The 27,143-nt window shown below is 47.3% G+C and overlaps 1 protein-coding gene across 2 annotated transcripts in view; it reads left to right on the plus strand.

Moving 5' to 3' along the window:
• Positions 1 to 893: 893 nt before the first annotated feature.
• RSPH3 (radial spoke head 3) overlaps positions 894 to 27,143 on the plus strand; it is a 93,342-nt gene continuing 67,092 nt past the window's right edge. Inside the window, exon 1 of one of the 2 annotated variants that reach the window (XM_077486724.1) lies at positions 894 to 1,030. The gene's annotated coding sequence lies outside the window, so the exon portion shown is untranslated. Of the gene's footprint in view, positions 1,031 to 7,004; positions 7,030 to 27,143 lie in introns of those variants that run through there. The other variant, XM_077486726.1, reaches the window with a different exon arrangement.

Below are 27,143 nucleotides of genomic sequence, written 5' to 3' on the forward strand. Positions count from 1 at the left end.
GAGCGGGCGCAATTTTGAAGTGTGACATGTTGGGCACAATTTACTCGGCGTAACATTATCTTTCACAATATAAAAAAAAAATGTTTTCTAGTTTTACTGATGTCTTATTTTTTAATTAGATATTTAATAAAATTGCGCTTGTAAGACTGCTGCACAACGACCGCCATTTAATGCTCTAGGACAGTGAAGGCGAACCTTGGCACCCCAGATGTTTTGGAACTACATTTCCCATGATGCTCAACTACACTGCAGAGTGCATGAGCATCATGGGAAATGTAGTTCCAAAACATCTGGGGTGCCAAGGTTCGCCATCACTGCTCTAGGATGTCTGAAAAAAAATATATAATGTTTGGGGGTTCTAAGTAATTTTCTAGCAAAAAAAAAAAAAAAAAGAAGATTTATCCTTGTAAACACCAAGTCTAAAAAAAATAGGGTCGATCCTTAATTAGTTAAAGTCGCAGTGACTTTGAAAAGGTGCGACTTTTCATGTGACTTTGAGCCATAGAATGTTCAGTCAGATCAAAAATCTCACCAAAAGTTGTATCATAGTTGCATTCCAAATTCGCACTGGAAATCAACTTTGGAGATGCGCTAATGTAAATGGAGCCTAAATAAACTGTTTTTTATTTAATAAAATGGTTCAAATTCTTTACCAAGTATATCCTCTGTCCACCATACCTACTGAACTGCCTATGTTACTTTTTTAAACATGCTGTAAATCTATCTGGAACTAAGGGGGAAACTATATCAGTTTACTCCCTATATTTGTATTTTACAATAACTCTGTAAAATAAAATATACTTGAGGCTCATTGCAGTCAGTGTGTTTTTGCTTGTTTGTAAAGTGGCTAAATAAAGCTTTGAGGAAGTAAAAAAAAAATCTCTAATGAGGACTGAGCATGTGCAGAGGAGGTGTCGCTAAGGAGCTGTGTTGCCTGGTTACAGGTCACTATAGTACACATTCAGGACTGTCACAGCTTCTCAGAGCACATCTCATCACTGCAGAGGGCTGGTGAGAGTTGTTTGTAGAGGTAAGTGGAGGGATCTCTGGGAAATTGCATGTTTACAAACAGTATTGAACTTCTCTTTTGCCTTATAAAACAGAATTAAACCCTTGCTATGCTTTACAGCCAAGGAAGCTGCCACCTCAGCCTCTGTTTGATCTATACTGGCCATGGTGCAGCACCAGAGATCGGTTACGACACCAGCCACTTGATAGCTTGACAGTTCGACTGAGAGCACAAGCAACTGTAACAATTATCATTCACAGCATGTCCTAAATATAACTGCTTTGACAGTTAAGGTTCTGTTCTCACTGTGCATTTTACATGCGCTTTAGGTGCTTTAAAAAACCCCTGCTTGCGGCATCTTTGATGCACTTTCATCAAAATGTGCGTTTATATAGAGTTCCATGGTAATGCATCTAACGCATGTATAAAAACGCACCGAAAGAGCAACACACCTAAATCACACTGCACAGATGTGATCCCAGCCTAAAGCTGACCATACACCTATAGATTATCTGCAGATTTTCTATGGTTAGATGGAAAAAGTGGGAAATTCCTCCATCCACACAGTTTAGCGAACATGGAGAAATCTGTTGCACTTTCTCCCTTCGTCTTTCAGGACAGCACCTGGAGAGAGCGCAGCTCCACCCACTTTCCCAGGAAACACTGCAGATCACTTTAAAGACCGGACACTTCCACCATGGCCTCAGTTGTAGTGTTTCCTCCGGCCATGGTGGAAGCGCTGCAGGGAACCAAGGGGTGCTGCACTCTCTCCAGGTGGGGAGAGTTGGAGGCATACCATTGTTGTTTTCTTTTTTGTACAGACCTGGCCCAGCTTCCTCCCTTCACGTGCGGGGGTCGCTCCGGTGTCCGCTCTCCTTCATACCCAGGGGGGTCAGGCCGTGGAGGTTCCCCCTCTTTTAGACCGGCGGCTGGGTCTCGGACACGGCTGAGATTCATATCTCGCGCCGTTCGTTCAGGCTCATGCCTTCCAGGTCCGGATGACGAGCGCGTCATTCCCGCCGGGGGCGGGACTTCCGACGGTGCGACGCGGCTTCCGGTTCCGGCCGCTGGAACGCAGGGAGAGGGGGAAGTCTCTTCGGCTGACATCACTTCCGGGATTGGCGCGGAATTTAAACTGATAAAAGCGCCCAGATGCCATTGATCCTTGCTGAATGATGGAGGAGGATCAATCGGCGGTGGCAAGAGCAGGAGCCACGATTGTCAGCCAGGCTCAGGTAAGCAGGGGCAGTGGTCTCTGTCATTACTGTTTGAGCCATGTCGTTTCCTCCCTTCCTTGCATTGGGAAGCCTGCAGCATTGTTTTCCTATGATGCTATTTAGGAATAATGCTTTTCAATAGTTGTTTAGTGAGTCTGTGGGGGGATTCACTGGCTGAAGAGCAAATAGAATTTGAAAATTGTTAATCTGTTCTATTTTGCAGCATATCTTTTTTCTATGTTCAGGTGTATTGTAACTGAGGTTTTGGGGTTTTTTCCTTGGTATATTTCAGAAGGCGAAAGAAAAGACCAAACATGTTTCCCCCTCCTAGCAAGAGGAGCTGTCCATCATATAAAAACGTACTTAGAGATTCTTGGACTAAGGTGTTATGCAGGTCCTGCATAAGCGACTTGGTCAAAGAAGAAGCAGCTTCCAATACCCCTGCGTCTCAGCAGGGAGAGCTACTTAGTTCTTTCAGGAAAGAATTGTCAGATACCTTTGAATCTTTCCGGTCTTATATAGACAGGCGCCCAGCTGCAGGTTGTAGCTCAGCGCCCCGTTCTCACTCCCCAGCATCTGCATCCGGGGGGGCAGTGACTCGGAGGAGGAGGAACATAGTAGGTCCTCTGCTTCTGAGGAGGAGGCAGAGGAAGTAAAGGAGGCTTCTGCTTCATCATCCCGGTATAAATTATCCCTAGAGGAGGTGGATGACCTGCTTAAAAATATCCACACTACTCTGAATATCACAGAGGATAAGGCTCAACTGTCACTACATGACAAAATGTTTCAGGGTTTGGGTGAGGTGAAACTCAGAGTGTTCCCGGTGCATAAGTTTCTATCCGAAACTGTCAAAAAGGAATGGAGAGACCCTGAGAGGGCTCCTTTCTTTTCCAGGTCCCTCAAACGCAGGTTTCCCTTTGAGGAGGATAGCTCTCAGGTATGGAACAAGAAACCTAAGCTCGACGCGGCCTTTTCTCAGGTCTCAAGGAATACGGATCTTGCGTTTGAGGACATAGGTATCCTCAAGGATCCCATGGACAAAAGGGCTGATTCCCTCCTAAGGAAGGCTTGGGACTCAACATTGGCAAACCTCAAGCCAGCGATGGCTTCAACAGTAGTAGCCAGAAATCTGGAGCACTGTCTAGAACAGTTAAAATACCATATCGAGGCAGGAATGCCTAGAAAGGACCTGCTCGATACCTTGCCTGTCCTCTTAAAAGCAGTGGGGTATATGGCGGATGCCTCGGCAGAATCAATTAAGATGTCAGCCAGGTCCTCAGCCCTGATAATCTCAGCCCGTAGGGCCTTATGGGTGAAGACATGGACAGGGGATACTGCCTCAAAAGCCAAATTATGCGGTCTTCCGTTCGAGGGAGATTTGGTGTTCGGCCCTGACCTTGAAGCTATTCTGGGCAGAACGGCCGACAAGAAGAAGGGTTTTCCTGTTAAAAAGAAGGTGATTCCCCAGAGCACTAAAAATTTTCGTGATTTTCAAAAAACCTCAGAAACCAACGAGACAGGATATAGAAGGCCCTGGAAGCCTCAGAGGGGAAGGGGCAAGTCGGGAGTGTTATTCTGCCCCCCTACCCCGAACCCAAAAAGCCAGTGATGGTCTTCCAACTGTGGGAGCAAGGTTACAGGCCTTTTTTCCGCAGTGGAAGTCAGTGACAAACAGTCTGTTCATCCTCAAAACAATAACAGAGGGTTACAGGCTGGAATTCGCTCATCCCCCCCCGCATGGTTTTATGTAACCCAGGCTCCTCGAGACCCAGAAAAATCAGTAGCCATGATCTCTATTTTGCAAGAACTGATGCAGCAAAGGGTGATCATGTACGTTCCCCCCGAGGAGGTAGGGCTAGGCTGTTACTCACACATTTTCCTTGTAACTAAACCATCGGGCAAATTCAGATTGATTCTGAATCTGAAGATTTTAAACAAATTGATCAGATACAAGAGATTCAAGATGGATACAATTTTCTCTGGTGAAGAGTCTTCTGTTGCCAAACAGTTTTATGGCATCCATAGACCTAAGAGATGCATATCTCCATGTGCCTATGGCCATAGCTTCACATAAATATCTGAGGTTTGCGGTCAGGACGGGAGGCTCGGTGCTACATCTCCAGTTCAGAGCTCTCCTGTTCAGTCTATCCTCATCTCCGAGGATATTTACAAGGATCGTAGCAGAGCCCCCCTCAGGATAGAAGGTATATCAATCGTTCCATACTTGGACGACCTTTTAATTTTTGCCAATACAAAACATCTATTGGAGAGGGACCTGGGAAGGACAGTAAGACACTTAGAGGGTCTCGGATGGCTGATAAACAGGGAAAAATCAAGCATGATTGCATCCCAGTTGATAAAGTTCCTGGGATACACCATCAAATCCAGACAGGAAAAGATTTTTCTCCCAGTAGAGAAAATGGAAAAGGTTCAGAGTGCCGTGAAGAGGACCCAGACAAACCTGCCTATTTCTATCAGGGCAGCCATGTCTGTTTTGGGCCTCCTCACAGCATCCATCCCTGCAGTACAGCGGGCACGCCTTCATACAAGGGAGCTCCAACAGGCAATATTGACGAATTGGTCCTACGGGGAGTCCCTGGAGAAGCAATTCAGGATGCCCCCATCAGGTCCAGAGAAAGCTCTGGTGGTGGAGGAATCACTCAAATCTAGACAGGGGTCTACTTTGGTGTTTTCCGGTAGACCGGAGGTTGACTACAGATGCAAGCTCCTGGGGGTGGGGTGCCCACCTGGAAGGACAGATGGCCCAGGGGAGCTGGACAGTCAAGGAGGCCAGGAGATCCTCCTATTGGAGGGAACTCAGGGCCATCCTGCTCGGACTATGGGCCTTCAAGGAAGTGGTTCAAGGTCTCCATATCCAGGTCTTATCTGACAACGCCACAGCTGTATCCTATATAACAAGGCAGGGGGGCACAAGAAGCAGGGTGCTGCTATCCCTGGCCAGTCAGATTCTGTCATGGGCAGAAAGCAACCTGAGGTCCATATCAGCAGTACACCTAAAGGGAGACCTGAATGTGGTAGTGGATTTTCTGAGCAGGGAAAAAATTCGGGAATCAGAATGGAGTCTGAACCCCAAGGTTTTTCAAGATCTGACAGTGAGATGGGGTCTGCCTCAGATAGATCTATTCGCGTCACGGAGCAACACCAAAGTGAAGGCCTTTTTCTCTTTAAACAGGCAAGATCAGGCAAGGGGACTGGATGCCCTAGCACACCCGCTTTCCCCCCTTTTCAGATGATCCCTTTGGTTCTAAAGAAATTGCAGGGAGAATCCACAAGTCTGATTCTAGTGGCCCCCTTCTGGCCCAAAAGGACATGGTTTGCTACCATACAGAGGATGGCGGTGGGACCCCACTGGATTCTTCCGCTTCGAAGGGATCTCCTAACCCAGGGACCTCTTCAGCATCCGAACATCGGGCAACTCAACCTAACCGGGTGGTTACTGAGGAGCAAATCTTAAAGAGAAAGGGGTTATCTGATAAGCTCGTCACAACCCTCTTAGGAAGTAGAAAAGATACTACTAGGTCAATTTATTTTAAAACGTGGAAACGTTTTAACTCCTGGTGCCTATCAAAGGAATTCCCTCCCCAGGAGATACTTTCGGTTTTTGAATTTCTCCATGAGGGCATGGAACTAGGGTTGGCAGCCAGTACCCTTAAGGCACAGGTGGCTGCTTTATCGGTTTTTCTTGAGAGACAGTTATCTCAAGAACCGCTTATTCGATTTTTTAAGGCATTGGCCAGAGCTAGGCCTGTACCATTTAAGTTTTTTCCAAAATGGGACTTGTCATTGGTTCTACAGGCATTGACCAAGGAACCTTTTGAACCCCCAGTAGAAGCGACTATCAGGTTGTGGTCGCTTAAGTTAATTCTTTTTGTGGCTTACATCTGCTAGAAGAGTAAGCGAGTTACAAGCCTTATCAATAGTGGAGCCTTTCTGTTACATATTCCCGGACCGGGTGGTTCTTAAAACTGACCCGGGTTTCCTACCAAAAGTCTCAACAGCCTTCCATAGGACGCAGGAAATAGTTCTACCTACCTTTTGTCCTTCACCTTCAAATGCTAAGGAGAAGTCTTTTCATAGCCTAGATGTAAGAAGGTGCCTATTACACCATCTAGAGATCACAAGTAAATTCAGGAAGTCAAACTCTCTCTTCATCGCATTCTCAGGACCACGGAAGGGCTATAGTGCGTCCAAGAATACTATAGCTAGGTGGCTACGAATGGCTATTAGGGAAGCCTATAGAGCATCCGGAGTAGAGCCCCCCGCAGGGGTAGTCACCCATTCCACTCGGGCAGTAGCAACATCCTGGGCGGAAAGAGCAGGGGCCTCTCCGAATCGAATCTGTAAAGTGGCTACGTGGACAAGCTTCTCCACCTTCACCCGCCACTACAGGTTGGACCTGCTTTCAGCTTCAGACCAAGCGTTTGGCAGAAAGGTTCTGAAGGGAGTGGTCCCACCCTAGAGTAAGTACTCTCTTATCATCTCCAGGTGCTGTCCTGAAAGACGAAGGGAGAAAACCCTAGTTAGACTTACCGGTAACGGTATTTCTACGAGTCTTTCAGGACAGCGCCGATTACCCACCCTAGATTGTATTTGAAAAATGTGGTGTTATTGCTATGTTCTGCTTATTTAATTTCAGCATGGCTGGAGGTACTCTATGAACAACTGAGGCCATGGTGGAAGTGTCCCGTCTTTAAAGTGATCTGCAGTGTTTCCTGGGAAAGTGGGTGGAGCTGCGCTCTCTCCAGGTGCTGTCCTGAAAGACTCGTAGAAATACCGTTACCCGTAAGTCTAACTAGGGTTTTTTCCATCTAACCATAGAAAATCTGCAGATAATCTAATTCTGCTTTAAGCTGGCTATGTAGAAGAATTGTATTAAAAAAATTATTTTTTGTGCCTTAGTACAATTTTCTAATAGTTAATGGGGTTTCAATCCACAATCCTTTTCAACCTTAATGATGAAAAGACATAAAAAAATTATGAAATTGTAAAAAAATAAAAACTAAAATAAATAATGGATAAAAAATAATGAAATTCTGACTGTGAAATTTTTGTTTGTGAAAAAAAAAATTTACTTATTGTATGTGCAAATCCCCCCCCCCCCAATCAAATGTAGAACTAAAAAAATTGCAATGGCAATCTAACAACATTTATCAGTCCATAATTATTCTAACAAATGATTTTTAGAATTTTCCATACGAACATTTGAACTACATTCTACTTTTAGGTGGGCAGCTTTAGGATCACCATACACATAAAGCTGGCCATACATTATACCATTTTCTTATTTTATTTCCTTAACATTTACCTTTACCTATGTAGTGCAAAGGCCTGCCTGATTGAATACAAATGGAAAGTGTTTAGATGTGACCTCATATTTTATGGTTTTGGTAAATCTAAAGCAAAATTGTATAAGAAAATTGTACAGTGTATGGTCAACATAAAGCCTCGTACACACGATCGGATTTTTGTCCGGGAATTGTGTGATGACAGACTGTTGGTCTAAAATCCAACCATTAGTACGCTCCATCAGACAATTGTTGTCCAACTTTCCGCCAACAAATGTTGGATGGCAGGCTTGTAAATTTTTGGTCTGTTGTCAGATTTTTGTATCATCTGTACAAAAGTCTATCACACAAAAGTTGAAAGTACAAACGCATCCTCGGAATCATTGCTTACCAATGCTCACGGCATTAGGAGAAGGGGCCCAAAGGGTGGCGTTCAAGAGCTGAAATTCCTCGTAGTACATCACTACATTGTTGGCTGACAATTGTGTGTCGTTTGTACGCAAGACAAGTTCCTGGCACATGCCCTTCGGACAAAAGTCTGGTACTCTGTTGGCCAACAATCTGACCTTGTGAACGAGGCTTAAGACCCCATACACACTATTCCATTTTCTGTAGATTTTTGTCTTCAGATTTACCAAAACGATATAATATAAGGTCAAACCTTAAAGCCTCGTACACACGGTCTGATTGTTGTACGACCGAGTGTCTGATTTTTGTCAAAAGGGAGTGTGCAGGATTTTGTCTAGCATACTAACTCTCCACAAATTGTCGTTTGACAAACATGAACGTAGTGACGTAGTATGAGAGTATAAAGAGGAAGTTAATTTCTCAAGCACCACCCTTTGGGCCCCTTCTGCTAATTCCATGTTAGTAGAATTTTGGTGAACGCTGATTCGCGATTTTTAGATCGTACAAAACAAATGCATTTTAAAATACATTTGGTATAACTACATGCAAAGCAGCTTCATTATTATCCCATTAACTGCTTGCCGACCAGCTGCCGCAGTTGTACTGCGGCAGAATGGCACAGGCAGGCGAATCGCCGTTATGTTACGTTGCTCCTTCTGGTGGACACTAGGGATAGCTGCAGCTTGGCCCCAGAGCCAGTGCAAGTCCCGGCGGTCATCCGCCGGGTTTCCACGATCGCTCGTTACACACAGAGATCCCGGTTCTCTGAGGGGAGAAGTGACAGATTGTCTGTTCATACAGAGTATGAACAATGATCTGTCATCTCCCCTAGTCAGTCCCCTCCCCCTTAGTTAGAACACGTACTAGGGAACACAATTAACCCCTTGATCGCCCCCTAGTGGTAACCCCTGCACTGCCAGTGACATTTTTACAGTAATCAATGCATTTTTATAGCACTGATCGCTGTATTAATGCCAATGGTCCCAAAAATCTGTCAAAATTGTCCGATGTGTCCGCCATAATGTCGCAGTCACGATAAAAATCGCAGATCGCCGCCATTACTAGAAAATAATAAAAATGTCATAAATCTATCCCCTATTTTGTAGACAATATAACTTTTGCGCAAACCAATCAATATACGCTTATTGAGATTTTTATCACCAAAAATATGTAGAAGAATACATATCGGCCTAAACTGAGAAAAATATTTTTTATTTTTTTTTAAAACTGGGATATTTATTATAGCAAAAAGTACAAAATATTGTGTTTTTTTTTCAAAATTGTCTGTCTTTTTTTGTTTATAGCGCAAAAAAGAAAAACCACAGTGGTGATCGAATACCATCAAAAGAAAGCTCTATTTGTGAGAAAAAAAAGGACGTCGATTTTGTTTGGATACAATGTCGCACAACTGCGCAATTGTCAGTTAAAGCGACGCAGTGCCGAATCGCAAAAAGTGCTCTGGTCAGGAAGGGGGTAAAATCTTCCTGGGTCTGAAGCGGTTAAAGAAGATGAGAATTCTGACATTTCATCAATTGCCACGTCACGAATGTTAATTCTAGATTACGAGGAGTAGTTTACAAGACCGACCGCTTCCGGCTCGTTCCTTGATTCTGATCATGCGTGTTTGTACTTTCGACTTTTTTGTGACGATTTCTGTACTGACCATCCAAAAATCAGACGTTGAGTTCACATCAGACAAAAATGTTATAGTCTGCACATCCAGCTTTTGTCTGACGAAAAAGTCAAATTAACGATCCGAAAATCCTCAGACAGCTCGCCTAACGAATTTCCCTTCTGATTTTTGTATCGTGTGTATGAGGCCTAAAGCCTCGTACACACGGTTTGATTGTTGGCAGGCGATTGTCTGTCGACAGACTGTTGTCCTAAAATTTTTCTGTTAGTACGCTCCTTTTGACAACTGTTCAACTTTCGGCCAACAAATGCATGACAAGCTAGTAAATTTTTGGCGGACAACAGTTTGACGTCAGATTTCCGTATGGTCAGTACATAAATCCATTACACAAAAGTCGAAAGTACAAACGCGCATGCTCGTAATCAATGCTCACCAAACACAAAATTAGCAGAAGGGCCCCAAAGGATGGCGCTCAAGAGCTGAAGTTTCTCGTAGTACATCACTACGTTTGTGTTTGTTACAATTGTGTACTGTTAGTATGCAAGACAAGATCCTTGCACATGCCCTTTTGATAAAAATCAGACGCTCGGTTGGCTAACAATCAGGAAGGCCCTTGCACTACATGCTTTTGGTAAATCTGAAGACAAAAATCTGCAGAAAATCTAATAGCGTGTATGGGGTCTTACTATCTGATGTTCAATACAATGCTACAATAAACTTTAGATTTACCAAAACATTGCAATATGATCACCTACCTATTCTATTTAACCACTTGACCTCCGGAAGACTTTCCCCTCTTCCTGCCCAGGCCATTTTTTGCAATACGGTACTGCGTTACTTTAACTGACAAGTGCGACACTGTACCTAAATAAAATTGATGTCCTTTTTTCACACCAATAAAGCTTTGTTTTGGTGGTATTTGATCACCTTTGCAGGTTTTTTTTAGCTATTAACAAAAAGAGACCAACAATTTTGAAAAAAACAAACAAAAAAAAACAAGATTGTCTACTTTCTGCTATAAAACATAGCCAATATTTTTTTTTTTTTAAATCAAATTTCTTCATCAGTTTATGCCAATATGTATTCTGCTACTTTTTTTGGTAAAATAAATCCCAATAAGTGTATATTGATTGGTTTGCGTAAAGTTGTAGTGTTTACAAATGATGGGATATTTTTATTTATTTATATATTTTACTAGTAATGGTGGTGATCAGCAACTTATAGTGGGACTGCAATATTATGACGGGCAGTCAGGACACTAACTGACACTTTTGACACTTTTTGGGCACCAGTGATTAGTGCTAAAAAAATATGCAATGTCACTGTATTAATGACACTGGCAGGGAAGAGGTTAACATCTGGGTCTAACACAGGTTTAAATGTGTGCCTGACAAGTGCTTTACTACTGTGGGGGAGGTGTTTGTACTAGGAGAAGGCATGGATCGGTGCCAATGCTTAGCAGAGACACAGGATCCATGTCTTCTGTAAAGACAGAACGGCGATCTGCCTTGTTTACATAGGCAGACCACTGTTCTGCCTGTTTACTGAAGCATGGACGGGTGTCGGAAGACATCAATCCTACTGTACCCACCAACTAGCTCTCGCTGTGTCTAATCACAGTGGGAGCGGGCCAGCAGCGGTGTGCGCCCCAGACCCGGAAGTACAGGATCACATACTAGGAACGTGATCCTGTGCAGGAGAGCTGCCGTATATATACAGAATACTGTTGGCAAGCGATTAATCAACCCTGTATCCAATGAGGCAGGCCCTTGCACTACATAATTGTTGGTAGATCTAAAGGAGATTGTACAATCAGGTTGTAATGTGTGTGGTAAGCATTAGACTGAGCACACAAGTGATGGCTTTCTCCCTAGAATAGTGGATGATAGTAGTTTGCTTTTCTTCATCATATTTGTGTTTTCTGCACTCACATGGCTGAGCAGACAACTTACCTGCAAATATTTTTATTTTTTAAATGTGGCCTTTGGACACCAAAATGACTTTTTACCATTTAAATAGATCATATCATCTGTGACATGATTTGATCTCAGAACAGGCATTGTAGAGGGGTCGGGTTTATTGAGAATCTGCTATGACAAGAAGCAAAATATTCAAGAACTGAAAAAGACATTTCATTCATCTTTAGTTACCGCAGCGCATGCGATTCCTGTGTAGCGCGTCTTAACAAGCTGTGCTGCATAAAAATGTAATGCAGCATGCTGTACTTTCTTTCAACGCACATCCCCGCAGAAATTACCCAATAGGCAACAGAGAAAATTGTGTTATCATGCATTGGAACTGCACTGGGGCAAGGCTGTCCAGCACAGTCCCAATGCGCCTGGTGTAAACCTGCCATAGGGATTGCAGAGTTCACATAACTTTTGTACGTTTTACTGCAGTGCATCGAACTAGTCTTTCTTTCTGCAACGCATATATCTAATCCCTACTGAATTGCACATATCTAGTCCTTTGTGCAGCACATGCATCTAGTCCTTACTGCAAAGCATGTATGTAGTCCCTACTGCATTGCACATATCTAGTCCTTACTGCAAGGCTTACTGCAATGCATGTATGCTATGTACATAGCTCCCAACTGTCCCTGATTTTGAGGGACTGTCCCTGATTTGAAACAATGTCCCTTTGTCCCTCATTTCTCCTCATTTGTCCCTCATTTTGGTTTGTTCTATATAGATGTATATAAAAGGCACTTTTTATCTATCAAAAAGTGTTTTCCAGCGCTAAACCTTTCATCTGATTTCTAAATTGCTGCATTTGTAAATTCCAAAAGCCAATATTATGGAAAATTTGTGGTAAAAAGGCACTTGTGGGTTTAAAGTGGTTGTAAACCCTTACAAACCACTTTGACCTACAGGTAAGCCTAGATTAAGGCTTACCTGTAGGTCCAAGAAATATCTCCCAAACCTATACGGTTTAGGAGATATTTGCCCGAAGACGGGCACCGCTATCTACGGCGCATTCGCGCCGTAGATAGCGCCGCGCAGGCGCACTGAGCGGGGCATCGTCGATGGCGACGATGCCGTGCAATGACGCGCGTCTCGGCTCCCGTGCGCATGCGCGGGAGTGACGTCAACGCTGCTCCGGCGAATCACAGCGCCGGAGCAGCGAGACCCACGGAGACCCACCAAGAAGATGGACGCTCGGAACTACAGGGGACAGCGGTGACTTCGCTGGCTCCTGTGTCAGGTAAGTGACACATAATGGACTACTATGCGATGCATAGTAGTCCATTATGCTTTGCCTTTGCAGGGAATGAAAGAGGAAGTAAACTCATCAGGGTTTACTTCCTCTTTAACCAATCTTGTTTGGGTGTGGCAAGGAGTGTGTCCAATGCCTGCATACTTTTGCTGATAGGCGTCCCTCATTCCCATTTCAAAAAGTTGGGAGTTATGTATGTAGTCCCCACTACAATGCATGTATCTAGCCCCTAATGCAATGCATGTATCTAGCCCCTAATGTAATACATGTATCTAGCCCTTACTGCAACGTATGTACCTAGTCCTTACTTCAATGCTTATCGCAACGCATGTGTCTGTTCCTTATTGCAATGCATGTATTTAGTACCTACTGCAATTTATGTATCTAGTCCAGGGGTCTCAAACTGGTGGCCCTCCAGCTGTTGCCAAACTACAAGTCCCATCATACTTCTGCCTGTGAGAGTCATACTTGTAACTGTCAGCCTTGCAATGCCTTATGGGACTTGTAGTTTTGCAATAGCTGGAGGGCCGCCAGTTTGAGACCCCTGATCAGGGGCGGATCCAGGGGGGGGGCAACGGGTCAATTGCCCCCTCCGAGAATACCGCCAGCTAATGACAGCACGGCCGGTTCCGCGGGTCCAATCGCGGCCGGTTCCGCGGGTACCCGCGGGCCGGTTCCGTGGGTCCAATCGCGGCCGGTTCCGCGGGTACCCGCGGCCGGTTCCGCGGGTCCAATCGCGGCCGGTTCCGCGGGTACCCGCGGGCCGGTTCCGCGGGTCCAATCGCGGCCGGTTCCGCGGGTACCCGCGGGCCGGTTCCGCGGGTCCAATCGCGGCCGGTTCCGCGGGTACCCGCGGGCAGGTTCCGCGGGTCCAATCGCGGCCGGTTCCGAGGGTACCCGCGGCCGGTTCCGCGGGTACCCGCGCGGCCGGTTCCGCGGGTACCCGCGCTGAGTGGACGGGTGAGGGGGGGCAGCTGGGCGGCTTAGGAGGGCTGCTGGCCAATCAGGAAGCCAGCAGGCAGGGGAGCAGGGAGATGACATCATCTCTCACTGCCCTGCATCCCTCCAGTTCCACCCTCACTGTGTAGGAAGCTGTGTGCAGCAGAGAGATTGCATCATCTCTCTGCTGCCTATCTTCACTCTGGGACCCAACAAAAGACCACCAGTAGGTGACAATCTGCAGTGTGTGGCAGGCTACCTGGCAAGTGGCAATCCGCAATGTGTGGCAGGCAACGTGGCAAGTGACAATCCGCAATGTGTGGCAGGTGACGTGGCAAGTGACAATCCGCAATGTGTGGCAGACTACGTGGCAAGTGGCAATCCGCAATGTGTGGCAGGTGACGTGGCAAGTGACAATCCGCAATGTGTGGCAGGCTACGTGGCAAGTGGCAATCCGCAATGTGTGGCAGGCAACGTGGCAAGTGACAATCCGCAATGTGTGGCAGGTGACGTGGCAAGTGGCAATCCGCAATGTGTGGCAGGCAACGGGGCAAGTGACAATCTGCAATGTGTGGCAGGTGACGTGGCAAGTGACAATCCCCAATGTGTGGCAGGTGACGTGGCAAGTGGCAATCCGCAATGTGGGTCAGGCAACGTGGCAAGTGACAATCCGCAATGTGTGGCAGGTGACGTGGCAAGTGGCAATCCGCAATGTGTGGCAGGCTACGTGGCAATCTGCATCTGGTGGCAGGCGACGTGGCAAGTGACAATCCGCAATGTGTGGCAGGTGACGTGGCAAGTCACAATCCGCAATGTGTGGCAGGTGACGTGGCAAGTGGCAATCTGCAATGTGTGGCAGGCTACGTGGCAAGTGACAATCCGCAATGTGTGGCAGGTGACGTGGCAAGTAACAATCCGCATTTGGTGACAAGTGACAATCCACATTTGGTGGCAGGCGACATGGCAAGTGACATCCTCAGGGCTCCCACTGATTCTGCAATATGGTGAGTTGAACCATTTAATTTTATATTACAATGTATTAATAGAAATAATGCGCTTCAATCATCCTGACACCATAACAACCATGGTGCCGTAATGATTGAAGCGCCAATACCAGCCATTTCCCATATAAATTGCCCCCCAAAAAACATATTTTATAGAAGTGCCCCTCCCGAGACTAGACTCTGGATCCGCCCCTGCCCCTGATAGTCCTTACAATAACTCATGTATCTAGTCTTTATTGCAATACATGTATCTAGTCCCTACTGCAACACATGCATTTAGTCCTTACTGCAATTTATGTACCCAGTCCTTACTGTAATGCATGTCTAGTCCTTAGTAACGCATGTATCTAGTCTTTACTGTAATGCATGTATCTACTCCTTACTGCAACGCATGTTCCATGTTAAAGTGAATGCAAAAAACATTTTTTTTGCTGTTTCAGTATTGAATTGAATGGAAAAGGGTGAAATGCCCTGTCAGTCTTATTTTTTATTTTTGTGTCCATACCCATTAGGGATATTCAGACCTCTACCTAGTGACAGGAGAAAATTATGGGAAATGCTACATTTTAGTGTTGTCACCAGAACAAGAAGTGAGGGAAAATTTTGTAATTGAGACACCATTTTAAAGATGGTTATTCTGTTCACTTTGGAGTTAATGCACAAGAGCGCTGATAAATAAGCCTCTCTCTGCACCCGGGACTGACTGGACAGCCGTCTGTACACTTGCATACAAGGATTAATGTGTGCCCTTGGATGCAGACAGTTCAGGACCGCTCATCTGTCTCTGTACACAACTCCATATGGATCTATGGTAACCAGCATACTGCTACAGCCTGTCAATGATTTGAATCTCTTTATTGGATCTTTTCTTACTAAGATGTATTTATTTACTATGATCATCGGCTCCATCTAGTGGCCAAAATTCAGTATTTTTCCAATTTATGAATGAATGAATCTTCAATACTGCCCATAATATTTGAAAAGCAGTCCACCAGATTTTGCCCTAGTCTCTAAAGTGACCAGATTTACAAAATGAAATCCGGGGACATATATATATATATATATATATATATATATATATATATATATATATATATATATATATATATATATATATATAATTATTATTATTTTTTTATTGGCAAATGGTAAACTATTTTATAAGCATATTTTCCTCAAATTATATATGCAGTGTATGTGGTATGTGTTTATAGAATGATTGTATGATATATACATTATTTCTCACATTTCGTCCATGAGATAAAAAAAGAAATACTTCTTACCACCGTCCAGTGTACATTACAGGCCTCCATTCATACCACTCTCCAGAGCACTATGTACATTAAAGGCCTCCTCTCAGACCACCGTCCAGAGCACTGTGTAGCCTCCCAAGTCTGCACAATCCTACTCTGTCTGCTCAATTCCCCCCCCCCCCCCCCCAGTCTGCACAATCCCCCTAGCCAGCACAATCCCCCCCCCCCCCCAGTCAGCACAACCCCCAGGTCTGCACAATCCCCCTCCCCAGTCAGCACAATCCCCCCCCCCAGTCTGCACAATCCCCCCCAGCCAGCACAATCCCCCCCCCAGTCAGCACAACCCCCAGGTCTGCACAATCCCCCTCCCCGGGTCTGCACATTCCCCCCCCAGTCTGCACAATCCCCCCAGTCTGCACAATCCCCCCCAGTCTGCACAACCCCCCCAATCTGCACAACCCCCACCCAATCTGCACAGTCCCCCCCAATCAGCACAACCCCCCCCCCCCAGTCGGCAGAATCCCCCCCAATCTGCACAATCCTCCCCCAAGTCTGCACAATCCCCTCCCCCTAGTCTGCACAGGGGAAAAAAATGAAATGAGAAGGGAAAGAAGTAAAGAGGTCTGGGAAGAGAGGAGAGATGTTCATGGAGCGGATGGCTCACTCACCAATTATGCCCCCCCTCTCAGGCTTGTTTTCACAAGTAGGCTGAGCACAGTGCATGCATTGCTTGCAGGAGGCTGGAGTGTGGGCGGGGTTTGGCTGACACCTATTTGAGGCGGATTGTCTGATTGGACAAGCGGTGGAGTGAGGAAGGAGCCAGGAAGTGCTGATGGGATGCGCAACAGGCGATACAGCCCAACTTCCGGAGCTAAAATGCGGAAGAGCATGAGACTAAGCAGCCAAAATAGTGCCATGGCTGCTGCCGCACCAATCTGGGGACAAAACCGGGGGGCATATTCCATCCTGGGAGAGCGTCCCCAATCCGGGGACTGTCCCCTGGAAAGTGGGGACGTCTGGTCAGCCTACTATTCTCACAACAGCTGGTTAGCTGGCACAGAAGGACTGCATGCTCAGTTTCGCTGGACAAATAGCTATGCACATTTTTTATATAAATAAACTTAAAGTTGAGACATTGATCAAAGGGAATAGTAAAAATGTACATATAAGGCAAAACTTTTTTTTTTAACAATTTTTTTTTTTATTTGAGGAAGTGGTGTGACATCCATACTGATATATCAGTTAGTAAATTGGTGATGTGCAAAGAGACTGACTAGGGTGAGCAGAAGTGTGGAGAGTGTAATTTGGGAGTTATCAGCATAGAAATGATAAAGGATGAGCTCAGGCGTGTTCGCAAATAACACGTGCAGAGCCCGCCAGGAAATCAGCACTGCACAGCGCTAATCACAAGCAGTGAGACATTTCTAGATCTCTCCAGCCACGCATCGGGAAATGTTTCACTGCTTGTGATTAGCACTGTGCAGTGCCAACTTCCTGGCGGGCTCTGCACGTGCAGTTTGTGAACACGCCTGAGCTCATCTTTAGTAATGATATTGGAAGTTATTATCTGACTCAGGGAGGAGCTATAGATTGAGAATAGAAGAGGGTTGAGGATGGAACCTTAGTGGGATCCCTATAGAACAAGGAAAGTGCAGTGAGGCAACTAAGTCCTGGTTCACAACTATGCAGTTTGCATATTCCAACTGCATTTTGCATTTTTTAATACACATTTCTCTATTCCTCTTTCAGGACAGCCATGAGACCTAGGGCTCCTCCTACCAGGACAAGAAACACATTAACCCCCACTATATAAAGGGGCAGTCCTCCAGGCACCATGTCAGTATTAGTGTTTCAACTGGATGGGGGGGGGGGGGGGGGTAATCTGTTTCCTGGAACTGGTTCCCCTAAGTCTCATGAGCGTGGCTCTGGTGGCAATTGGGGTGGTATTGCCTGCCTACCTTCTTCTTTGGACCCAGAGCGGCACATCCACCAGGGGAGTAGGTTTGTGGCTGCTGTTCCTGCTTCTCAGTGCATGGGGAATGCCACCACCGCGATGTATGTCGAAGTTCCTGACTGCGAGCCGCATGACGGCCAGTGGCTTGTTTTCCCTGCTGACAGCCTGGCTGGAGTGTGCAGGGGAAGAGAGGAAGAGGTGTGCACGGAGGAGCTGGACTTATGAGTTCCAAGCTGGCCCACAGAAAGCACCCGGTGGGATCACTTCCGAGGAGTGTGATGTCATCAGCGGGTGCTGGAGACGCTAGTTCTGGTTTCTAAGGGATGTTGGGAGGCTGGTGTTTAAAACGGTCAAACCCAGCAGAGGCTGCATACCACTATATGGGCAGGATGGACTCCTCTGCGATACCTGCACAGGCAGTTAAAGCAGGCTTTAACACCAGCACCTCACTGGTAAGCCTGAAATGTTTTTCTTGCTTGCACATCCTGTGAGTGTTCTCCCCCTTCTAACCAGTAGGAACTAGGTGAAGGGGGCACATTTTCCTTTCCTCCTGCACAGGGGGGGTTATGGAGTGTATGTGCGTAAATTACATTGGGGCCATTTGTTCTCTGCAGGCCAAGACTCAGGACAAAGCCCAAGCGCAGCCACCAAAAAGGAAATTTGCGGTTTGCAGAAACAAATTGAGCTCCTCATGGAGTAAAGCAGTTTGCTGCACCTGTATAGACAGCCTAGTTAAGGATGACCGGGTAGTCTCCTTCCAGAAAATGCTGACTTCTGTTAGAGATGAGCTTACATCTACGTTCAGCTCATTTAAAACTCTAATTGCTAAAATCTATGTCCCCTCAGAGGGTCCATCTCGAGTTAGGACTTCAGCTGGTCCTAGCGCTCCACAGCAGAGTGCGGAGAGTGAAGTTTCTCTGGAAGAATCAGGGTCAGATACAGGGCCTAGGGATAGAGAATCCGTAAAGGGCTTGAGGTATAAGTTATCATTGGAAGATGTAGATGACTTATTAAAGGCTATCTATACGACACTTGATATAGAAGAGGAGAAGAAACAATTGTCTAAACATGCCCTTATGTACAAAGGTCTGCATGAGAAAAAGGCTATTTTTTTCCGTACATACAGTATTTCACAAAAGTGAGTACACCCTTCACATTTTTATAAATATTTTATTATATCTTTTCATGTGACAACACTGAATAAATTACACTTTGAGGGTTATTTACTATCCACTTTGTACTACAAGTGCACTGCAAGTGCATTTGAAAGTGCACTTAAAGTGCACTTGGAAGTAAAGTCGCTGTAGATCTGAGGGGGACAACAAGGGAAATAAAAAACAGTATTTTAGCTTGCACATGATTGGATGATAAAATCAGCAGAGCTTCCACTCATTTCATAGCTTCCCCTCAGATCTACAGTGATTTACAGTGACTGCACTTCCCAGTGCACTTCCAAGTGCATTTTCAGTACACTTGTAGTGCAAAGTGGATTTTCCTTTAGTAAATCAACCCCTTTGCTACAATGTAAAGTAGTGAGTGTACAGCTCGTATAACAGTGAAAATTTGCTGTTGCCTCAAAATAACTCAACACAGCCATTAATGTCTAAACTGCTGGCAACAAAAGTGAGTACACTCCTAAGTGAAAATGTCCAAATTCGGCACAAAGTGTCTATTTTTGTAGCCACCATTATTTTCCAGCACTGTCTTAAAGCGGACTTCCGCCTTTTTTTTTTTAAAGTCAACAGCTACAAATACTGCAGCTGCTGACTTTTAAAATATGGATACTTACCTGTCCAGGGCGCCTGCGATGTCAGCACCCAAAGCCAATCTACCCCTCGGCTGTCGGGTGCTGTCGCCGCCATCCTTGGTAAGGGAATCTGGAAGTGAAGCCTTGCGGCTTCACTTCCTGGTTCCCCACTGTGCATGCGTGACTCACGCTGGGTTATCCCGCTGGTCCTTGCTGTTTTCTGGGACCTGTGTGTCTCCCAGAATACAGCGGGGGAGGGGGAAGTGGCGTAGATACCCTTGGGTATCTATGCCCGGACGTGGGAGCAAAATACCTGTATTAGACTGGTATTTGCTCCCCCCTCCCCCCTGAAAGGGGCCAAATGTGACACCGGAGGAACCAGAAAAGCAGAAGTTCAATTTTTGGGCTTCACAGGTTGCCACTGGAGCCCTCTTCCACTCCTCCATGAAGACATCATGGAGCTGGTTGGATGTTAGAGACCTTGGGCTCTTCCACCTTCAGTTAGAGGATGCCCCACAGATACTCAATAGGGTTTAGGTCTGGAGACATACTTGGCCAGTCCATCACCTTAACCTCAGCTTCTTTAGCAAGGCAGTGGTAATTTCGGAGGTGTGTTTGGGGTCGTTATCATGTTGGAATACTGCCCTGCGGCCCAGTCTCGGAAGGGAGAGGCTCATGCTCCTCTTCAGTATGTCACAGTACATGTTGGCATTCATGGTTCCCTAAATGAACTGTAGCTCCCCAGTGTCAGCAGCACCGGGGAACATGACACTCCCACCACCATGCTTGACTGTAGGCAAGACACACTTGTCTTTGTACTCCTCACCTGGTTGCCACCACACATGCTTGACACCATCTTAACCAAATAAGTTTATCTTGATCTCATCAGACCACAGGACATGGTTTTTGGTAATCCATGTCCTTAGTCTGCTTGTCTTCAGCAAACTGATTGCAGGCTTTCTTGTGCATCATCTTTAGAAGAGGCTTCCTTCTGGGATGACAGCCATGCATGACATGACATAAGCACATGTTTGGAAGAACATGGGCATCAGTGTACTTGAAGGAGTTGTGTCTCCAGAATAGCATACATTGGGTCTGCAGGAGCTTAGTATTGGGCTCCCTTTTCACACTTGTGCGATTTGAAAGTCGCGCATTTTGGCCGCAACCTTAATGCTCGCTTAATCTTACAGACTCTGGTCTCAGAGCCTCCACTCAGTCGGATCGTAGCCCCGCTCGCACAGGAAAACAGTCTCTTTTGAAAAAGATGAGGGAGGCAGGGTGGGAGGTTGGAGGAAAGGGGCGGGGCCTTAGCATGGTGCTGGCATGATTCAGCGTCCACAACGTGAGCTGTGTAAAGCTATAAGGTGCACTTTTTGCAGGTGGATTTTTTTTTCTCTTTCGAATGTTCCCCCCCCCCCCCCACCTGGACAGCTTCTTTCCAGCAGGCAGAGTAAGCATGGGTCAGTCGGCAGTATGCCGTGCTGCTCCCACTGCTGCCGCATTCATGGCGGCTCTCCATCCAGCAGCTCTCTTCCTCTCCGCCACCCCAGCCCCCCTCCACGTGCAATCTGGTCGGATCGTAGCCCCGCTTGCACAGGAAAACAGTCTCTTTTGAAAAAGATGAGGGGGGCACGGTGGGAGGTTGGAGGAAAGGGGACGGGGCCTTAGCATGGTGCTGGCATGATTCAGCGTCCACAACGTGAGCTGTGTACAGCTATAAGGTGCACTTTTTGCAGGTGCATACAGCTGAAGCAGAGACACAGAGCAGACGGGTGGCATGTGAGTGTGGGTGACACAGCCATTCCCAGGGCATGTTTACTTAGCATCAGACTGAGCCTTGATAGCGACAGTAGTTGCTGGACTATTTTTCTCATCAGTGGGTGCATTTTCTGGTAGTACCTCTGCATTTGTGCTTGGCACTATGGGCAGAAGGGAAGGTACAAATACCCCAAAAAACAGGGGCTCAAAGGGATCTCTCTTAGGCTCTGAGGACCCTCCCTCTGCAACCCCATCCCCCCCCCTGAAAGGCTTAGGGAGGCTGTTCAGAGCGACCCCTTGGAGTTGTCAGGGGCTGCAAATGCTTCTGGCATTTCAGCCCCTGTATATATTATTAAGGAGGTTTTTCCCTCAGCCATGATTGGATTGGAGGAAAGATTAACGGCTTTAATCACATCTTCATAGAGTGAAAGTAAACACATTAGGTCCCCTTCTACCACCCAGGACCCTCAAACAGAGGAACAGTGGGAAAGGAAAGATGATTCTCCCTCAGGGGACGGTGAAGAGACTGATGACTCCTCTTCTGAGGAATCAAGTGGGAAAGGACCTTCTTCAGCTTCACAGGCTGAAAAATTTCTGGTGCAATCTGCAATTACTGAAATGGTCCTCTCCACATTTAAGTTACCTGTAACTGAGTTGGTTAAAAAAACACTTCTTGTTTGGGTTCACTGAAGCCTCCTCAAGCTTTGCGTGCTTTTCCCGTCCATTCATTCCTGGAAAAGTTTATATATTCTGAGTGGGATCAACCAGATAAGCATTTTTTCCCTCTCAAAAAGTTTTCAACACTTTATCCTCTGGAGGAAAAATTTACAAAGATATGGGGTATACCAGCAATTGACGCTGCTATAGCCTTTGTAAATAAAAGTTTGACTTATCCTGTTGACAATGCTCAAATGCTGAGGGATTCAACCAATAAAAATTTGGAATACCCGTTAAAAAAAATTGTCTGGCAGGTTCAGTAGCTCAACCTACAGTGGCGGCAATTGGAGTGTGTCAATCCTCGAGAGACCACTTAAAACAAGTGCTCAAGGTTTTCCCTGAACAGCAGGCCCAGGATTTAGCCGAGCTGCCAGGGGCTTTGTGTTTTGCAATTGATGCAATTAGAGATTCTATTCTTCAGAACCTCTCGCCTTACACTTAGGTTGGTGCATATGCGTAGAATCTTATGGCTGAAAAATTGGTCAGCCGAAGAGCCATGCAAAAAGCTCCTGGCTGGGTTTCCTTTCCGTAGTGAAAGGCTGTTTGGGGATGATTTTGACAATTATATTTCAAGTGGGAAAAGTACCCTATTGCCAGTTAAGAAAAGGAGTAAACGTCCCTCATTTAAACTGACTCTTTCTCCAGTGCCAGGGGCATCCGCCTCCAGGCAGTCGTGATGGCCTCCACTGTCAGGTTCAAGAGGTAAACCTCAGGCCGCGTACACACGGGCGGACTGTTCGCTCAACTTTGTCCGCTGAACAGTGTTTCAGCGGACAGTCCGCTCGTGTGTGGGGCTTCAGCGGACAGTTTCAGCGGACAGTTTGACGAACAAAGTTTTTCGGAAATTCCGAAAAACTGTCCGCTGAAACTTGGTTTGAGCGGACAGTCCGCCCGTGTGTAGGCCACTTTCGAAATGAGCAAACTGTTCCCGCTCGGAGGAAAGTCTGCTCATTTCGAGCGCGTCTCCAGGTAGGCGGGGCCCGCGAAGGAGACGTCGCGGGCCCCGCCGCCTGGTATGTACTTAAAGGGGAACCCCAACGCCGAAAAAAATCGGCGTGGGGGTCCCCCCAAAGTCCACAACAGACCCTTGTCCGAGCACGCTACCCGGCCGGCCAGGAAAGGGGGGCGAGCGAGCGCGCCCCCCCTCCCGAGCCGTACCAGGCCGCGTGCCCTCAACATGGGGGGTGCCTTGGGGAAGGGGGGGCCGCGCGGCCCCCCCACCCCAAAGCACCTTGTCCCCATGTTGATGAGGACAAGGGCCTCTTCCCGACAACCCTGGCCGTTGGTTGTCGGGGTCTGCGGGCAGGGGGCTTATCGGAATCCGGGAGCCCCCTTTAATAAGGGGGCCCCCGGATACCGGCCCCCCCACCCTATGTGAATGAGTATGGGGTACAATGTACCCCTACCCATTCACCTGTAAAATAAAAGTACCCAAAAAAAACACAACACACGAGATAAAATATTTTATTGCACAGCTCCGGGGGTCTTCCGTCTTCGGGGGTCTTCTCGCCGGACTCCTCCGCTATCTTCTTGTAGCTCTTTTGCTAGCGGAGGAGTCCGGCTTTCTTCCTCCCCGCCGCCGGCCTCTTCTCCCGACTTCGGGGGTCTTGTCCCCCTCGTCGGTTCTTCTGCCGGGCCACCGCGCCTTCTTATAGCTCTTTTACAGGCGGTGGCCCGGTCTTCTGTCGCCGCCACCTTCCGTTCTTCTGCCGGGCCACCGCGCCTTCTTATAGCTCTTTTAGAGGCGGTGGCCCGGTCTTCTGTCGCCGCTGTCGCCGCTGTCGCCTTCCGGTCGCCTTCCGTTCTTCTTCTTGTTCTTCTTCTCCAGGAGATGTTGACACGTCGCTCTCTCCGGCCGGAATGCCAGAGCCGCGCTGTGCGGCCACTTATATAGTGACAATGGGGCGGTGTCACATGGTATATGTCACATGGGTTGGTCACATGGGTTGATGTCACATGGGGACTATGACATCGTAAGGGGGCGGGGTCACCATGTGACCAACCCATGTGACATATACCATGTGACACCGCCCCATTGTGACTATATAAGTGGCCGCACAGCGCGGCTCTGGCATTCCGGCCGGAGAGAGCGACGTGTCAACATCTCCTGGAGAAGAAGAAGAAGAAGAACAAGAAGAAGAACGGAAGGCGACCGGGGCGACAGAAGACCGGGCCACCGCCTCTAAAAGAGCTATAAGAAGGCGCGGTGGCCCGGCAGAAGAACCGAAGAGGGGGACAAGACCCCCGAAGTCGGGAGAAGAGGCCGGCGGCGGGGAGGAAGAAAGCCGGACTCCTCCGCTAGCAAAAGAGCTACAAGAAGATAGCGGAGGAGTCCGGCGAGAAGACCCCCGAAGACGGAAGACCCCCGGAGCTGTGCAATAAAATATTTTATCTCGTGTGTTGTGTTTTTTTTTTGGGTACTTTTATTTTACAGGTGAATGGGTAGGGGTACGTTGTACCCCATACTCATTCACATAGGGTGGGGGGCCGGTATCCGGGGGCCCCCTTATTAAAGGGGGCTCCCGGATTCCGATAAGCCCCCCGCCCGCAGACCCCGACAACCAACGGCCAGGGTTATCGGGAAGAGGCCCTTGTCCTCATCAACATGGGGACAAGGTGCTTTGGCGTGGGGGGGCCGCGCGGCCCCCCCTTCCCCAAGGCACCCCCCATGTTGAGGGCACGCGGCCTGGTACGGCTCGGGAGGGGGGGCGCGCTCGCTCGCCCCCCTTTCCTGGCCGGCCGGGTAGCGTGCTCGGACAAGGGTCTGTTGTGGACTTTGGGGGGACCCTCACGCCGATTTTTTTCGGCGATGGGGTTCCCCTTTAAGTACATTCCAGGCGGCGGAGCCCGCGACGTCTCCGTCGCGGGCCCCGCCTACCTGCACACGCGCTCGAAATGAGCGGACTGTTGCCTCGTGTGTGGGCGAGTCCGTTCATTTCAAAAGTTGCGCGGACTTAGTACGACGAACAAAGTTTGCCGTATTTGTCCGCTCAAAAAGTGCCGTGTGTGGGCGTGTTCGTTCATTCAAAAGTTTGAGCGGACTGTTTGACGAACTTAGTTTCGGCAGACAGTCCCCGCGTGTGTACGCGGCCTCAGAGTCAACCCCAGGGACAAAAGAAGTCCTGACAGAGGAAACCTACAAGACAGAACGCTAAAGCCTCTTTATGAAGGGGCACCCCCGCTCGCTCGAGTGGGGGAAAGACTGCTACAGTTCTCAAGGGTTTGGCAGGAGGATTTTCAAGACCGATGGGTGGTCTCCATAATAGCTCTATGTTACAAACTGGAGTTCTGAGAATTCCCGTTTCCTCAGGTCAAAGGTTCCCAAAGATCCAGAGAAAAAGAAGTCTCTCCTTCAAGCGTTAGACCGCAGAAAGTGATCATGGTGGTTCCCATGGAAGAGCAAGGGTTGGGGTTTTATTCAAACTTTTTCACAGTGCCAAAACCAAATGGAGATGTCAGACGCATTCTAGATCTCAAGGATTTAATTTGGTTTCTGAAATTTCGATCTTTTCGTATGGAATCAATCCGATCAGTAGTCTCCATCCTACAAGGAGGAGAATTTCTGGCATCAGTCAACATCAAGGATGCATACCTCCATGTACCTATTTTCCCCGCTCATCAGAAATATCTGTGTTTCAAAGTGGAAAAACTCAGTTTGTAGCTCTGCCTTTCGGTCTAGCTACTGCACCTCGGGTGTTTTCAAAGATCTTAGCCCCTCCTCTGGCCATATTAAGGGCCCAAGGTATAACAATTATAGCTTACCTAGACGACCTGCTGTTGAAAGACCGGTCGGTAGCCCGCTTAGACCAAAACTTGGTCACCACAGTCAACTACCTGGAATACCTAGGTTGGGTCCTCAACCTAGAGAAATCTTCTTTAAAGCCAGTAAGAAGACTAGAGTACTTGGGTCTGGTTATAGATACAACCCAGAAGAGGGTGTTTTTACCCCAAGCAAAGATCAGCGCCATAAAGGAGCTGGTTCAGGTGGTCAGGACTAAGAAGGGTCCTTCTATTCGCCTTTGCATGAGGTTGTTGGGAAAGATGGTGGCTTAATTCGTAGCAGTTCCCTATGCTCAGTTTCATTTGAGACTGCTGCAAAACAGTATTCTGTCTGCCTGGAACAAGAAGGTCCAGATGCTAGATTTTCCAATGCGTTTGTCACCAATAGTGCACCAGAGCCTCAGTTGGTGGTTGATACCCGAGAATCCGCAGAAGGGAAAATCCTTCTTACCAGTTACCTGGAAGGTGGTTACACCAGATGCCAGCCTTTCAGGTTGGGGAGCAGTCCTGGAAGAGGCAACTGTCCAAGGGAAATGGTCATCAACATTCTAGAGATTCAGGCAGCGTACCTAGCCCGAAAGGCCTGGACATTCAGGTTGCGGGATGTCCTGTCAGGATCCAATCCAACAATGCCACAGCAGTGGCTTATATCAATCACCAAAGGGGCACCAGAAGTCGTGCATCCCAGGGAGAGTTAAACCATATCCTAACCTGGGCAGAAAAACATGTGCCGTGCATATCGGCAATCTTCATTCCAGGGGTAGAGAATTGACAGGCGGACTTCTTAAGTTGCCAGCAGTTGTTTCCAGGGGAATGGTCTCTTCACCCCGACATCTTCCGGGCTATATGCCAAAGATGGGGGATCACGGACGTAGATCTATTTGCGTTCAGGTTCAACAACAAGGTCAACAACTTTGTGTCAAGAACAAGGTATCCACTCGCATACGGAACAGATGCGTTGGTGACTCCGTGGGATCAGTTCTCACTGATTTATGCATTCCCTCCTATTCTGCTGCTACCACAAATTCTTCGCAGGATCAAGCAGGAAAGGAAGTCGGTTGTTCTTGTGGCCCCAGCATGGCCCAAAAGATCTTGGTATGCAGAGATCGTAAAGATGGTGGTAGGGGTCCCATAGACCCTTCCACCACGTCCAGGCCTGCTATCGCAGGGACCAGTGTTCCATCCTAACTTACAAACGCTTA

The sequence above is a fragment of the Lithobates pipiens genome, unplaced genomic scaffold (assembly GCF_037356315.1).
Source record: "Lithobates pipiens isolate NorthernLeopardFrog02 unplaced genomic scaffold, aLitPip1_a1.2 Scaffold_18, whole genome shotgun sequence".
Taxonomy (NCBI): domain Eukaryota; kingdom Metazoa; phylum Chordata; class Amphibia; order Anura; family Ranidae; genus Lithobates; species Lithobates pipiens.